The sequence below is a fragment of the Cajanus cajan genome, chromosome 8, assembly GCF_000230855.2.
Source record: "Cajanus cajan strain Asha chromosome 8, NIPB_CcT2T_4, whole genome shotgun sequence".
Taxonomy (NCBI): Eukaryota; Viridiplantae; Streptophyta; class Magnoliopsida; order Fabales; family Fabaceae; genus Cajanus; species Cajanus cajan.
In genome coordinates this window covers 29,907,564-29,920,734 of record NC_138524.1, presented here as the reverse complement: position 1 = coordinate 29,920,734, position 13,171 = coordinate 29,907,564, and the positions used below count along the sequence as shown (strand labels likewise).

At 36.0% G+C, this 13,171-nt stretch overlaps 1 long non-coding RNA gene across 1 annotated transcript; it reads right to left on the bottom strand.

Moving 5' to 3' along the window:
• Window positions 1-1,297: 1,297 nt before the first annotated feature.
• LOC145950641 (uncharacterized) lies at window positions 1,298-2,697 on the bottom strand. Its single transcript, XR_014428452.1, has 3 exons — window positions 2,571-2,697; window positions 2,410-2,531; window positions 1,298-1,488 (listed from the first exon to the last, which is right to left on the bottom strand). It is a non-coding gene; the product is annotated as an uncharacterized LOC145950641 (long non-coding RNA).
• Window positions 2,698-13,171: the final 10,474 nt, after the last annotated feature.

Here is a 13,171-nt window from a genome sequence, read left to right as displayed (position 1 = left end):
TCTCTTCCACCCTTGTGCCCGAGGTTATCATTTAGAGTGGGATCTCCGTCGTATCATCCGGCCATCCTCTCTAATAACGATTCCGCCGTCCCCTGCCTTGGTACAACTTCCTTTCTCGCCCCATTCCTTCTGTATATTATTAGTTGGTAGAGCTAGGTATTGGTGAAAAGCTTGAAGCTTTATTTATTTTAATCATGGAAGGAACTACGGATTATGCCCAACTGTATCCTTGGGCGAAGCCAGATGTATTGAAAATCCATTCTGTTTGCTGCACTTGGGACTATATGAATGACTTGAGGAGGGAGCATGTGTTTACACGAGAGGGTAGGGAAGAAGATATCATATGTGAACCCTGTGTAGATAAGGAACCTGTGTGTGTTGGCCCTCAATCAAATAATGAAGTATTTACATTTTGTTATGAAACATTGATCACTAAGTTAAAGGTTAGGTAGCCGCTGACGGGGTGTGAATCTTGCGTGTTAAGTGCCCTGGATGTTGCCCCAACACAACTCCATCCCAACAGTTGGGCATTCATTAGAGCATTTGAAGTGTTGTGTTCAGGCTTTGATATAGTACCCACGACGGAAAAGTTTTTCTACTTTTTTGAATATCGGCCTAAAAAGAGGCTTAGTTGGGTCTCCTTGAGTGGGGTGGCTGGTAGAGGTATCCTAAGTCTCTTCCAATCCTCCTATAAAGACTTTAAAAATTGTTTTTTTCGAATACGATGTCCTAGGCATAACCCAACCCTGCTCGATGGGTTTTCGCACTATTGGTGTAAAACGCCTAAGGTTTATGGGAACTTGCAAGCTAATGAGTTATCGGAATTCGAAGTGGAAAAAATAGAGAAGTTGAACACTGTGTTCCATACGGCCAAGTTACTAGACTTAGAATTTAGACCCAGGGACTTGAGGATTTATATAGGTAATTATCCACCACTTGTTATAAAATTACATTTCTTGCGGATGTACTTTGTCATTTAATCTTCTAACGCTGTCTTGTTTGCAGCAAATATGAAGAGCATGTCAAATCGGGAATTGAGAAAAATCTAGAAGCAACAGGCTGTTATGTTGAAAACCTCAACCGGAGTGGCTGCAGATGAAACCTCAGGTGCTGGTGTCTCACACCCTGTCAAGGACAAGGGAAGTGTAGATACCTCAAAGAAGTGTAACGACCCACCCTAGGCCGTCACATCAATAACCAACCAAAATAAAATAATATAAAATAAAGAAAATAGAGCAAAAGTCAGCTACGCTAGAGTGTAATTATACAATAACATATAAATTGTTTCCAAAATATATAATATAATCTTCTATAGCAGAGTCATCATCCTTAGTAAAGTTATACAGTAATCCAAAAAGATAATATAATTACAATGTCATGAAAACATCAAAATAAGACACCCTAGGTGCTGGTCAAGCTCTAAACCTAGCCACTTCTCAAAGCAGCTATCCAAAAGACTCCTTGTTATCCCAAAGCCTCATACCTGATCTGCTCCCCCACATAGTGAGATCATCACAGTCCACATCATGGAAATATAAGGGTTAGCACATATAAAACCAATCATAGTACATCATAATAAAATATCAAATATTTATCACAGTATTTATCCAGACCAACAAGTCATTTTCAAGCTAAATATAGACCAACCCAAAATATAATGTATACACGTCCATGCCAATGTATACATATTTTATGATAATAAAATAATCCATAACCAATGTATACAATCCATACCATATGTATACATATTCCATATCCAAAACAAAGTCACACCACTGTATAATCCATGATGTAACCAACACATCTAAACCAAATGTTGGCCTCAACACCATCCAAACCAAGTGTTGATACGGTGAAACATGTCAGCAACCCATGTCCCACGCCTAACCTCTCATGAAAAATATACAGTTGGATTACGTCGTCACGTAACCCTGGTGGGGCCACCTCATCCATCGGTATGACTCGGCCTAGACCCATACCGGTAGCAAATAGAATACTTAGAGGAGTACTTCAGAATCCACCTAACATCTGAAGTGGTTTATTATATAACCTTTGGAAAAGTTCCACATTGGAATCCTCACCATGGGATTCCCAAATTCCATATTTTTCCAAAGATTATATCCTGATCTCACCAAGAGATCTAATCCATACCATAACCTTACTCCTTTAAGTCCTATTTACTTTTCCAAACCACATACACATAGCATATTCCATAATTAAACATAACCATAACCATGCCAATTTGTCAATATAATAATAATATAAATAATTAAATATCCAAAACAACCATCAATTGATCCAAATTATACTATATGAAATGAAAATCTCCACATAAAATAGCATATTAAAATTATACTATTCCTATCATGCTCATCTATACTAGATTAATTTTATAAGCACTACCCTTACTTGGATAAACCTGAACTGAAACTCGGGCAGAACCTTCTCCTCTTTCTTGCTTAAACAAGAACCGAAACTCGGGCAGAACCTCCACCTCTCTCCTTAAGCAAGGACCGAAACTCGGGCAGAATCTCCTCTTCTCCCTCCTCTTTTCTCTCCCCTGGCAGAACCTCCTCTACTGGATTCCTCTTTCTCTCTCCTCTTTTCTTTTCTTTCTCTCTCTCTCTCCCTTCTCTTTCTCTCTCTCTCTCTTCTCTTTCTCTCTCTCTAAGATTTTCACTTCCCTCAGTATATTTTTTTTTCACCCCCCCTGGCCCCTATTTCTAGGCAACCAGAGTCACCCGGAACGGCCCGTATTGAATTTGGAACGGCCCGTTCCAAATCTTTCAAATGTACGCAAATTTTTAAACTGGAACGGCCCGTTCCAAAATCGGAACGGCCCGTTCCCAAAAAGCAGAACGGCCCGTTCTAAAATCAGAACGGCCCGTTCCGAGACTCATCCAGAATGGCCCGTTCTCCCTCCGGAACGGCCCGTTCTCCCTCCAGAACGGCTCGTTTCAAAACCAGAACGGCCTGTTCTCCTTTTGGAACGGCCCGTTCTGGGCCCGTTCTCACTAAAAAAATTTAGTATAATTTTTAAGCTTGGAACGGCCCGTTTTGCTTTTGGAACGGCCCGTTCCAAGTTACCAAAACACCCCTTAAATTTTTTTAAAATTGCGAAAATTCCATTGATAATTAATAATAAAAAAAATGGGTATTACAATTCTCTCCAACAACAAAAATTTTCGTCCTCGAAAATTCACTTACTCTAAAAGAGATATGGATATTGATCCTTCATCCTTTCCTCCAACTCCCAAGTAGCTTCATTAGTAATCTCATCCCAAATAACTTTCACCAAATTGATAGATTTACCTCGCAACTGTTTAACTTTCTTATCTGCCACTGAAACTGGCTGTTTCTCAAAAGTTAAATTCTCCTTAACTTGTACTGCCTCTGATTCCAATACATGACTTGGATCGTGAATATATTTCCTCAGTTGTGAAACATGGAACACATCATGCAGATTAGAAAGGAATGGAGGTAATGCAATCTGATATGCCACTGGTCCAATCCTCTTGAGAATTTGATACGGCCCAATAAACTTAGGATTCAACTTCTTAGCTTTGATAGCTCTTCCCACACCTGTGGTAGGAGTTACTTTCAAAAACACATGTTCTCCTTCTGAAAACTCCAAAGGTTTCCTCCTCTTGTCTGCATAAGACTTTTGCCGACTCTGAGCAGCTCTCATTCTTTCCTGAATTTGTTTCACCTTTTCAGTAGTCTGTAAGATGATCTCTGGCCCCACCATCACTGATTCTCCCTCTTTAAACCAACACAAAGGTGTTCGACATTTCCTCCCATACAGAGCCTCAAATGGTGCCATTCCTATACTTGCATGAAAACTGTTATTATAAGTGAACTCGACCAAAGGCAACATCTCTTCCCAATTCCCTAGATGATCCAAAATACAAGCCCTCAACAAGTCCTCCAAAGATTGGATAGTCCTCTCAGACTGCCCATCAGTTTGTGGGTGATAAGCAGAACTGAGCCTCAACTTAGTCCCTAACGCTTGATGCAAACTTTGCCAAAATTGGGATGTAAAACGAGGATCCCTATCAGAGATGATACTGGAGGGTACACCATGTAATCTAACAATCTCCTTAATATACAATTGAGTTAACTTTTCCAAGGACCACTTTATATTCATTGGAAGGAAATGAGCACACTTAGTTAATCTATCCACGATCACCCAAATAGAATCACAATTCTTAGCAGACCTTGGTAATCCAACAACAAAATCCATGGTTATACTATCCCATTTCCATTCTGGCACTTCCATCATTTGTAACAAACCTCCTGGTTTTTGATGTTCTACTTTAGCTTTTTGACACACAATGCAAGATGCAACATACTCAGCTATCTCCCTCTTCATACCATTCCACCAGAACATTTTCTTCAAATCTTGATACATTTTTGTCATACCCGGATGTACACTCAACTTACTTTTATGACCTTCCTCAAGTATCAACTTCTTCAACTCCTCATCTTGTGGAATACAAATTCTACCCTTGTACCTCAAGATTCCATCCATATCTTGTTCAAATCCTTCAGCTTTCTCAGAACCCAACAACTCTCTAACCTTATTCAATCTCGTATCCTGAACTTGTCTTTGTTTCACCATCTCCAAGAAATCACTAGTTATGGTAGTCATACCACAACTAATAAAATCTGAGGCAATCACAACATTAAGATTCATATCCCTGAATTTCTCTACTAACTCCATCTCTTTAACCATCATGTAAGACATATGAAGAGATTTTCTACTCAAAGCATCTGCCACCACATTTGCTTTACCTGGATGGTACATTAACTGAAAGTCATAATCTTTCAAAAACTCAATCCACCTCCTTTGCCTCATATTTAACTCTTTCTGATCAAACAAATATTTCAAACTCTTATGATCACTAAACACATCAAACTTTGCTCCATAGAGATAATGTCTCCAAATCTTCAAAGCAAAAACCACCGCAGCCAACTCTAGATCATGCGTAGGATAATTTCGTTCATGAGTCTTTAACTGCCTAGATGCATAAGCCACAACCTGTCTATCTTGCATAAGAACACATCCTAAACCTTGATGAGATGCATCACAATAAACCTCAAAGATTTATTAGGATCTGGCAGAATCAACACTGGAGACGAAGTCAACTTTTCCTTTAACTCTTGAAAAATCCTTTCACACTCCTCCGTCCATATAAAAGGATGATCCTTCCTGGTCAGCTGTGTCAAAGGCATAACTATTTTAGAAAATCCTTCTATGAATCTTCTATAATAGCCAGCCAATCCCACAAAACCCCTAATTTCAGTAACTGATTTTGGACGCTCCCACCTCAAAATCGCTTCCACCTTAGTAGGATCAACTGCAATTCCTTGTGCAGAAATCACATGACCCAAGAACTTAACTTCAGATAACCAAAACTCACATTTTGACAATTTTGCAAATAACTGTTTCTCCTTCAATACCTGCAAAACTATCCTCAAATGTTCTCTATGTTCCTCCATAGATCTAGAATAAACCAGAATATCATCAATAAACACCACCACAAACTTATCCAGAAAGGGTCTGAAAATCCTGTTCATATAATCCATGAAAATAGCTGGAGCATTCGTCACTCCAAAAGGCATGACAACATACTCATAATGGCCATACCGAGTCCTGAAAGCAGCCTTTGGTATGTCCTCCTCCTTTACCCGAATCTGGTGATACCCAGATCTCAAATCAATCTTGGAGAAAATAGTAGCTCCCCTTAACTGATCCATCAAATCATCTATTCTTGGCAATGGATATTTATTCTTGATTGTCAATTTATTTAACTGCCTGTAATCCACACATAACCTCACACCACCATCCTTCTTCTTTACCAATAACACTGGTGCTCCCCACGGAGATACACTAGGTCTGATCATCTGCTTCTCCAAAAGTTCTTCAACCTGCTTCTTCAATTCAGATAACTCCGCTGGTGCCATTCTATAAGGAGAAATGGACACTGGTCCCGCCCCTGGTATAAGATCAATACTAAACTCTAACTCTCGCTTTGGTGGTAATCCCGGAACATCATCCGGAAAAACCTCTGGAAATTCTCTAACAACATCAATACTATTCAACAACTTTTTATTCTCTACACTAATAAAAGATAAGATCATAAACCCAAGAGCTCCATCCTTCAACAACCCATCCACCTGTCTATTAGAAATAAATCTCTCCTGTTCATCAGTAGGAAAGATTAATTTCTTCTCTGAACAATCTATCAAAATCCTATTGGCAGAAAGTCAATCCATCCCTAAAATCACATCCAAACCGGATAGAGGTAAACAAAACAAATTCACTTTATAACAACGCCCTTCCACCTCCACTGGACATCTCAAACAAACCTCAGAAGTCAAAATAGACCCTGAAGCTGGGGTAGAAACAACTAGATCCACACACAAGGAACTCACAACTAAATTTAACCTTGCCACGCATTCATAAGAAATAAAAGAATGTGAAGCACCAGAATCAAATAAAATAGAAATATCATTACCATCAGCTTTGCCCTTTCCTTTTACCAGCTCAGATGTCGTTTCAGCTTCAGCACCTGTTAAAGCAAAGACACGACCTGCTGCAGTAGGCCGATCCACTTTCTGGTTCTCTCTAACTGGAATATTTTTGACATTGCAATCTTTAGCCATGTGACCCACCTTGCCACATTTAAAACACGTATAGTTCTTTGTAGGACAGTCCTTCATCATATGTGGGCCTCCACAGATATAACATCTAATACTCTGAACATCTCTTGTGGTAGTAGTCCCCATCGGTTTCTTATTAGCATTTCCAATTTGAAACTGAGATGGTCTCTTTTGAGGATGTTTCCCCCTCCCAAATCCAGATGATCCCTCTAGACCCTTTGCCACTCTATTTCCTCCTTCAAATCTCTCAACTGTTTTTGCCTTTTCAACTAGAACTGGGAACTCCATAATTTCCATAGGGACAATAGTCTTTTTCAGCTCAAATCTTAGACCCTCACTAAACTTCCTGCATCTCCAGGCTTCAGTGATAGCTTGAGAATAATACCTAGCCAAGTGTTCAAACTTGACCACATACTCTTGTACTGACATATTTCCTTGTTGCAATCTCAAAAATTCAGCTTCCTTAGCATATCTGGCGCTATCTGGAAAATATTTCTCTAGGAATACCTTTTTGAAATTTTCCCAATTTATCACCTCCCCTCTAGCTTCCATCATAGCTTGAGCACCTTTCCACCAGAAACTAGCCTCACCCACCAACATATAAACAGCATAAACTAGCTTCCTCTCCTCGGGGCAATGCATCACCATAAAGATTTTCTCCATCTCCTCAATCCATTGATCAGCAACTTCAGGTCCATTAACACCTGTAAATTGAGGAGGATTCCCTTTTCTGAACTCTGACAAGCCTCTATACTCATCAGGTATCTCAGTCCTAGCTGCTTCAGCTGCAGCCCGGTTGGTCTCCATCTGAGCCAACAAAGTATTCTGTTGTCCAATAGCAGCAGCAATTAGCTCCATAGCCTGAGCAATCTGCCGCTCATCTACACCTGAAGAAGGATGAGAATGGTTTCCCCTACCAACTATCCTAATAAAGATAAAAGATCAAGGAACCCATGAGTTTACACTAAAACACATAAGAAATTCCTTTCAAAAAAATCTATTTCCACTCAACAGAAACATAACAAGACCATTTCCCACAAACCCTAAAGAGACTCGACCAGCTCTGATACCAAAAATTGTAACGACCCACCCTAGGCCGTCACATCAATAACCAACCAAAATAAAATAATATAAAATAAAGAAAATAGAGCAAAAGCCAGCTACGCTAGAGTGTAATTATACAATAACATATAAATTGTTTCCAAAATATATAATATAATCTTCTATAGCAGAGTCATCATCCTTAGTAAAGTTATACAGTAATCCAAAAAGATAATATAATTACAATGTCATGAAAACATCAAAATAAGACACCCTAGGTGCTGGTCAAGCTCTAAACCTAGCCACTTCTCAAAGCAGCTATCCAAAAGACTCCTTGTTATCCCAAAGCCTCATACCTGATCTGCTCCCCCACATAGTGAGATCATCACAGTCCACATCATGGAAATATAAGGGTTAGCACATATAAAACCAATCATAGTACATCATAATAAAATATCAAATATTTATCCACAGTATTTATCCAGACCAACAAGTCATTTTCAAGCTAAATATAGACCAACCCAAAATATAATGTATACACGTCCATGCCAATGTATACATATTTTATGATAATAAAATAATCCATAACCAATGTATACAATCCATACCATATGTATACATATTCCATATCCAAAACAAAGTCACACCACTGTATAATCCATGATGTAACCAACACATCCAAACCAAATGTTGGCCTCAACACCATCCAAACCAAGTGTTGATACGGTGAAACATGTCAGCAACCCATGTCCCACGCCTAACCTCTCATGAAAAATATACAGTTGGATTACGTCGTCACGTAACCCTGGTGGGGCCACCTCATCCATCGGTATGACTCGGCCTAGACCCATACCGGTAGCAAATAGAATACTTAGAGGAGTACTTCAGAATCCACCTAACATCTGAAGTGGTTTATTATATAACCTTTGGAAAAGTTCCACATTGGAATCCTCACCATGGGATTCCCAAATTCCATATTTTTCCAAAGATTATATCCTGATCTCACCAAGAGATCTAATCCATACCATAACCTTACTCCTTTAAGTCCTATTTACTTTTCCAAACCACATACACATAGCATATTCCATAATTAAACATAACCATAACCATGCCAATTTGTCAATATAATAATAATATAAATAATTAAATATCCAAAACAACCATCAATTGATCCAAATTATACTATATGAAATGAAAATCTCCACATAAAATAGCATATTAAAATTATACTATTCCTATCATGCTCATCTATACTAGATTAATTTTATAAGCACTACCCTTACTTGGATAAACCTGAACTGAAACTCGGGCAGAACCTTCTCCTCTTTCTTGCTTAAACAAGAACCGAAACTCGGGCAGAACCTCCACCTCTCTCCTTAAGCAAGGACCGAAACTCGGGCAGAATCTCCTCTTCTCCCTCCTCTTTTCTCTCCCCTGGCAGAACCTCCTCTATTGGATTCCTCTTTCTCTCTCCTCTTTTCTTTTCTTTCTCTCTCTCTCTCCCTTCTCTTTCTCTCTCTCCCTCTTCTCTTTCTCTCTCTCTAAGATTTTCACTTCCCTCAGTATATTTTTTTTTCACCCCCCCTGGCCCCTATTTCTAGGCAACCAGAGTCACCCGGAACGGCCCGTATTGAATTCGGAACGGCCCGTTCCGAATCTTTCAAATGTACGCAAATTTTTAAACTGGAACAGCCCGTTCCAAAATCGGAACGGCCCGTTCCCAAAAAGCAGAACGACCCGTTCTAAAATCAGAACGGCCCGTTCCGAGACTCATCTAGAACGGCCCGTTCTCCCTCCGGAACGGCCCGTTCTCCCTCCAGAACGGCTCGTTTCAAAACCAGAACGGCCTGTTCTCCTTTTGGAACGGCCCGTTCTGGGCCCGTTCTCACTAAAAAAATTTAGTATAATTTTTAAGCTTGGAACGGCCCGTTTTGCTTTTGGAACGGCCCGTTCCAAGTTACCAAAACACCCCTTAAATTTTTTTAAAATTGCGAAAATGCCATTGATAATTAATAATAAAAAAAATGGGTATTACAAGAAGCGTCGACGAGAGGGTGAGAAAAGTAAAGGTGCCATTGTCGTGGAGGCACTAAATGTGGTTGATCTTGTTCACGAAAAGGTAACACCACAAGATTTGGAGTTGGAAGCCATTGAGCGAACCATTTCCGCGGGAATGGGTGATGACTGGGATCCAGTTGACCGTGGCACTAAAGCTGGGCAAGCAAAGTCCTTTTAGGATGCCAAGTTTAACCATTCAGCCCATATTTGATCCACCGATTTGCTTGAGGAAGACATGGCCAGCCTGGAGAAATTGAAGGTTTTCAGCGTGGTTAAGGGAATTCAGTCTCTGACCGATTTCCTATCTGTGCTTTCCATAATGAATGAGGATAGGGTTCGGGAGATGGCTCGGGAAATAAAGCATCAGGCCAAGGAATACTCCCAACTTGAAGAAGCACACAAAAAGGGTATGGCCGATCTAAAATGGGTGACTTCTGAGAGAGATAATCTACTAGAAAAGCGTCGAGCCCTTGAAGAGGAAAAGAATAAACTTCAAGAAGTTGAGAAGCGGTTATTGAAGCGATTATTGAAGATGACCGATCAACGTCTCCGCCTTAATAACGCATAAGTCAGGAGGGTTTGTGTACCCTCCTGATCTCCAATTTTTCGAGCAGTCCGAACAGAATATATCTTCTTGATCCCCATCCAACCGAACATCCCGGACTTTAGGCTAGTCATAAGTATATGGATGAGTGAGTTCCGGTAAAACTAATCAAGGTTGTGATTTCCGTGATTCTTGCATAGATTTGATTACGATCATAAAGGCGGATCATAGGCTCATTAAAGAGGGGGATTCACACGCATTTAAGAGAATGAGGATCGATGATTCAAATCACGCATATATGACCCATATAAATAAAGAGAAAGGGAGCTGCTGAAAGGTAGGTTATTCTCATTTTTGAATATTTTAGGTCAGGACAGCGGCTAGATTCTCTTAGGGTTATATCACTAAGAGTTCTCCGACTGCTTTCCCTTTACTGGAACAAAACTAAATTATAAAACTGAACTATATTTTTAAAGAGATAGGTTAGAAGATCATCAAACTTGAGCTGACACATTACCTTTCCCCCCCCCCCCTTTTTTTAAAGAGATATTTCTATTTTTCAAAAATTTTATTTGTTTTTTTAATGTCTTTTAAATTCGTTTTATTTAAAAAATAAATAATTATTTGACCCGAGTTTGAATCAACCCAAATATTGATGTTGATTGGATTTGGAGTTATATTTCCTCGAACTTGACCCCGTTAAACTCAGTCCAGTTCATTGATTACACAAAATTTATATTTTCTTCTTGATACTTTTAGGATAGAATTATAATAATCTAACTCTTATAAATTATATACAAATCTTAATAAAAATATTTTTAAGAACTTTTTTTTAACGAGAAGGTTTGTAGAATTTAACTTTTTATTTAATTTAATTTTTATTTATCATAATTATTTATGAATTAAATATTAATATTTTAAAATAAATTATTAATAAATAAAAATAAATTTTTGTTATAATATAAATTATTTATTATAAATATAAAATATAATTTATGTATTTAAAGATATTTATATATACTAATTTTAAATATAACTAGTACTTTAACTTGTGTAATGCACAAGCATGTTTATTATATATAATATAATTAAAATTTACAATTAATTATATATAAAATACTATATTTAAATATATTAATTATATTTAAAATAAGTATATATAAATATTTTTAAACATATAAATTATAGTTTAAATTTATGATAAATTATTTGTATTGTAAAAAATATTTTTTATTTATTGATGATTTATCCTAAAATATTAATATTTAATTAATATATAATTATGATAAATAAAAATCAAATTAGATGAGAGGTTAAAAAATCTTTACAAATTTTTTTATGAAAGAAAAATTCTTAAAATCAGTGTAAGATAGAGATTGGTGTTTAATATAATAATTTATTTATATATTCCATCATAATATATATTTAAATATATAATTTATTATAAATTTTAATTAAATATAATAAATAAGTTTGTGCATTTCAAATCCAAAAATATCCATCTATTAAAATGTCATGCGATGTCTCTTTTAGGCCTGCAGAGTAATTGAGCTGAGAAGAAAATCTTCTAAACATTTTAATACAAATATAATTGATAGAAAAGAATTCAAAATGGGAAAGCTCCAGGAAAATATCAAAAAAGTTCCTTGGTTTGTAACATAATCATGATTGTACAGAATGGAAATTTAAAAAGTAAGAAAGAAAAAAGGGTAATGCTGGAACAGTTTGGGAATGCAATAATTTTAAGGTAGGAACAAGGAAATGAGGATCATGTGCATCTGAATTCCTAAAAGAGAAAAACAATGCTGTAAGGAAAACAAAGAAGCAGAGCGTGTGTTACAAACAGGCATCGAATATTCAAGCATTTTCATTTTGTCATATTTATCTTGTCACTCATTATCAATCAATAATAATTGAATTAAAAGGTGGGTTCATGATCACATGGAATGTCTCGATCGTGGGCTAACGAATCAGTTTAAGTCAAGGCTTGACTACAAAGCTAGGTAACAATTGTTTTTTTTTTTTTTAATATTTTTTTAAGTGAAAAGTTTAATAAAGTAAGGCACGAATATATATATATATATATATAGATAGATATAACATATAGAAGTTTGATTCTAACTAATAGAGACACTTAATCAGTTATGTTATTATCACATAACATGTAACAATTAGGTTTGGATAAATTTATTAAGAAAAAAAAGTAATTTTTAGAACCTAAAAAATGTTTTCTTATGAGATAATAATGTTTTTGTTTTAGAAAATAAAATTTTAACAAATATTTTAATATGTGAAATTTACACAGGTATTTATTATAATAATATTATTAAACTTTATAATAAGTTATATATATAAATAAATATATATTTTAAATATATAAATTATATTTAAAATTAATATATATATATATATAAATAAATAGTTTTAAACATATAAATTATATTTTAAATATCAAATATATATATAGTGATTTTTTAATTTGTTAATATTACATACATTTTATATTAATAATGTATTATAATCAAATTTATTTTAAAATATCAATGAAAACAATCATAGTAAAATATTATTAGTCGTTTAAGATACAAGAGAAACTTTTGTTAACAAAGTATAAATCCAAAATTGTCACGTATTATTACATTTTTTTATGCTCCTTTTTTGTTTAAAAACTTCTTTTTCTTTTAAAGATAAAAATAAACACCAAAAAGTAGCCTATAGTATGAGTGGAAATGAAATCAGATTTCTAAAGTAAAGTTTGATATTTGAATCTTATAAATGAAAATTCAGCCAACTTTTTATAGAAATTAATTATCAACAAATTGATAAACATTTTCACTTATAATATTGTTTAGAAAAATACAA